The sequence below is a fragment of the Oncorhynchus masou genome, chromosome 33, assembly GCF_036934945.1.
Source record: "Oncorhynchus masou masou isolate Uvic2021 chromosome 33, UVic_Omas_1.1, whole genome shotgun sequence".
In the NCBI taxonomy this organism is placed as follows: domain Eukaryota; kingdom Metazoa; phylum Chordata; class Actinopteri; order Salmoniformes; family Salmonidae; genus Oncorhynchus; species Oncorhynchus masou.
This window is the reverse complement of record NC_088244.1, coordinates 43034308-43038295: the sequence shown is the minus strand read 5'-3', so window position 1 is coordinate 43038295 and position 3988 is coordinate 43034308. Positions and strand designations below refer to the sequence as shown.

General features: G+C 43.9%; 1 pseudogene; it reads left to right on the top strand.

Annotated features, from left to right (window-relative positions):
* The first annotated feature begins 489 nt into the window (after positions 1-489).
* On the top strand, positions 490-3517 carry LOC135527486 (peroxisome biogenesis factor 10-like; annotated as a pseudogene).
* The last annotated feature ends 471 nt before the right edge of the window (positions 3518-3988 follow it).

Sequence of the window (3988 nt, the reverse complement as noted above, 5' to 3'; positions counted from 1 at the left end):
AACAGCTACAGCTTGGTTCAGGTAGCTGAATTGAAGGGACAAAGAAACTGGTTCTACAACTTATCTACAGGGTAGGGCAAGCGGCAGGATGATTGAGCACACTCAACACAGTAAAGGAAATGTGACCCAGCTATGGACGTTTGGGGAGGGACATGTCTGTCAAAAAACGAAAACGTAATAACAAAATAAATTATGTGTACAATATATTAGTTAATGAATCCAGCATGTAGCCTAGCGATTAAGGTCGCTGGTTCGAATCCTCAAGCCAGCAAATTGGAAAAAAATTCGATGTTGATTTTAGTGATCACACTATATATATACTGTTCATATCGTTGTTTGTTATGACGTTTCACAAGTTCACGTGCAGTATGGAAGTTCAGTAAGTCCGGTACTGTTACACCGGTGCTGAAATGACACAACAGTATTTTTATGGATATAAAAATGGATGCGTTGTGTCAGGCTATGTTACAATATTGTTGCATCATATTGATGCATTACGAACGTAGACGCGAGGACTCCAAGCACCGCACGGGCGCTGTGGCCACCGAAGTTTGTTTCCTTCAAGTCAAAGGTTTTTCCGGGAATATTTTTTATAACTAACACATCAGTCGTAGCTCTTTGTACTATATGTGGAGCTAGTTTACAGAACTGTCTCGATAGGCAATAGGAAAGTCGAATAACTATGCTAAACTGGGAAGATGTCTTAGTCTGACAGTTACAGAAATTGACTGATTATTTTTCAATTGTCGTGAATTTACAGTCATTCAAGCAACTGAGTGCTTGCTAAGTTAGCTAGCAGCCAGACTCGAGCAATGCCTCTCGTCCCTGCAAACCAGCCACAATTGCTTCGCGCAAGTCAGTAGGACGAACCTTATGAACACTGTCTGAGGAACAGGAACGCGAATTTGCAGGCAGGTAGGATAGACCGATACCTTACATGACAATTTAGAACATAGCTATGCTAGTCAGACATGTCCTGCTTTATGATGCGCTATATATGCAAAAGTATGTGGACACCCCTTCTTCAAATTAGCGGAATCGGCTATTTCAGTCACACCCATTGCTGCATGTGTATAAAATTCCATAGACAAACATTTGCAGTAAAATGGTCTTACTGAAGAGCTCAGTGGCTTTCAGCGTGGCACTGTCAAAAGGATGCCACCTTTCCAACAAGTCAGTTCATCAAATGTCTGCCCTACTAGAGCTTCCCCGGTCAACTGTAAGTGCTGTTGGAAACTTAGCAATAACAATAGCTCAGCTGCGAATTGATAGGCTACACAAGCTCACAGAACAGTACCAAAAATCATCTGTCACATCACATATACTTTTGGTCATGTAGTGTATTTATATTATTCTTACAGTAGCTACTCCCCCCCCCTTACTCATACAGCTGCATTGGAGAAAAGAGATCAAACTCCTGTCAGACCTTGCATACTGTGGTTTAACCACATTCTCGGGTAGGTTAACAAACAGCGTCACCCCCGTAGTACTGTGTTAAATCTGAAACGCAAGCATGTCTTTACCACACATTCTCCCTGTCCCTTCATGTGTCATCCAGGGTACCAGATGTAGGGCGAAGAGTTTGTCAATATCATCCAGGTGGACCCCACCCTGCGCAGGGGCACCGTCCTGTGCCAGACAAGGAGCCCAGGTGTATCTCCACAGCCTGTTTCCCTACCTGCTGGACAAGTTGCTGGTGTGCCTGGAGAATGAGCTGGAGACAAGGGAGGAAAGCTAGGGAGGGGGAGGCCGGAGAGCAGAAGTGGCCAGTCCCTGGAGCCTCGATGAGAGGCTGGGTCCAGAGTGTGGTGGGGCAGCTCACGGAGCCCCAGAGGAGGATATGCATGCTGGTCTTGTTGGCCCTCCAGCCGGCACTCTCCATCATCCACCGGTTGCACGTGGCCCTGTTTTACATCAGCGGGGCCTTCTACCACCTGGGGAACAAGACGGCCAGCATCCGCTATGTGGGTATTTGTTTGTGAACCTATGAAGGAACAGAGATTCGTGTCAATGACGTGAGCCCCATTGTTAACCTTTGCAACTACCAGAAATGGTAAAGAAATCTTCAGAATATGTTTTGCTTGACATTAAGAAGCTATATTTTGGGGTTTAAAACCTATAAATACAATCCCAAATGGTTGGATAGTAGATCCTTTGCAATAATAATAATAATAATATATCCCATTTAGCAGACGCTTTTGTCCAAAGCGACTTACAAGTCGGCTGGGGCCACTACTTTTACATATGGGTGGCCCTAGCGGGAATCGAAACGACGACGCTTGGCGTTGCAAGCGCCATGCTCTACCGACTGAGCCACACAGGACACACCACTACTAATCTCCAACTGATTTGAATAATGTCTCTTCTGTACTAGATAAATCTAGATAAATCTAGCTAGCTTGCTGCTCATTGCTAGCAGGCTGCGTGGGCAGCCAAGCAGGTTGGAACTGGATATCTAGCTAGCATTACAGATGGACAAACAAGCCAAAAATGATTATTCAGACTAGATATATGACTAGCTAGATAGCTTAGCTGGGTTATCAAATGAATGCCTGTGTTGGAAAATAGCTAGCTTGTCACGTTCAAAATCCTTAGCTCGCTAAGCAACTTGAGTCACTCAATGACTTTTGGTGATGCAGTCCATCCTGACCAGAAAATCAGTTATTCTAACCTAATCTGTTATCGACGACAACTAGTTGGGCAACGTCTTTTAATTGCACACAAAGTGGTGATGTCGTTTTCTCAACAATATTTCTGATTTATGTTGAATAACTGCCAATGCTTGCCTTTCCTCAACTACAGCATGACACTTAATGAAAGTTGTAGCTCTTGGTAAACGCATTTGGTAATGTTCCCACGAGACATGAACCCACCAAACTTGTCCGTTTTTTTCAGTGGCACAGGACACCGTACTGCATGCAGTTGTTGTATTGAATTAACTTTTCATCACCTTGGCTTCGTAGCTTGAAATAAGTGGTAATAATTTGTTTTGTCAATTTGACATGGTTCCTCATAGGTCTTACGTCAGACATCAGCTCTGTTGTAGATAGAATACATGATATGAAAAAAATATATTTTTAGCCATTTAACACAGCACTAAATTGAATGTTTCAATTAAATTCATTTTTCTTTACCCATGGTGGGCAGGACCTAAGCAGTTGCCAGGGAAGCAAAGCCTTAAAGGGCTGTTTTCTCCATTCAGTAGTGCACACCGTAGAAAACATTTTTGCAATGGAAAATAAAAGCTATTTATTTTTACAAGTTCAGGTAATCCTTCAAGCGCATTTGTTTTCTGTTGCAAAATGTTTTGGTACTGTGTGGCCTAATGAATATGACCTATGTTACTAGTGTATGCTTCAGCATGCTATTTCTCACCATTCTTTCTTTCCCCGGACGGTTAGCTTCGGGTGTGTGACGGGGGATGACAAGGCCATCCGGAGCAGCTACAGGCTCCTGGGCGTGGTCTCCCTGCTGCAGCTGGCCCTCACTGTGGCCCTGCAGCTCAACAACCTCAGACAGAGAGCCCAGCAGGAGTGGAGACAACACAGGAACCTGCCTTCCAGGTACACTGCAGGAAGAATAGTAGATGTTACAGAAGTGTTTGAGGACATTAGAATAATGCAAGAGGGATACAATTGCCCCATGCATCCTTTTCATTGTGATTGAGGTATATGCATATGAATTTTGCAAATACACGTGTTACAGTTAACCCATAAGAGTGTGTGTCCGTCCAGGTCTCCAGTCTGTAGAAGAGCCCAACTCACCCTGTGCCTCTCGCTGTATCCTGTGAATAGAGCAGAGGAGGCACTTGACCTCTACCCCATGTGACCACTTGTTCTGCTGGGAGTGCATCACAGGGTGGTGTAACACCAAGGTGAGACCATAGATGCATTAAATGACTACTGTTCTATTTTATTATATGGGAGAAACACTATGTATGTTCTTTAAGGGGCTATGACTACTATAAAAGTGGAACAGTTGTGTAGGT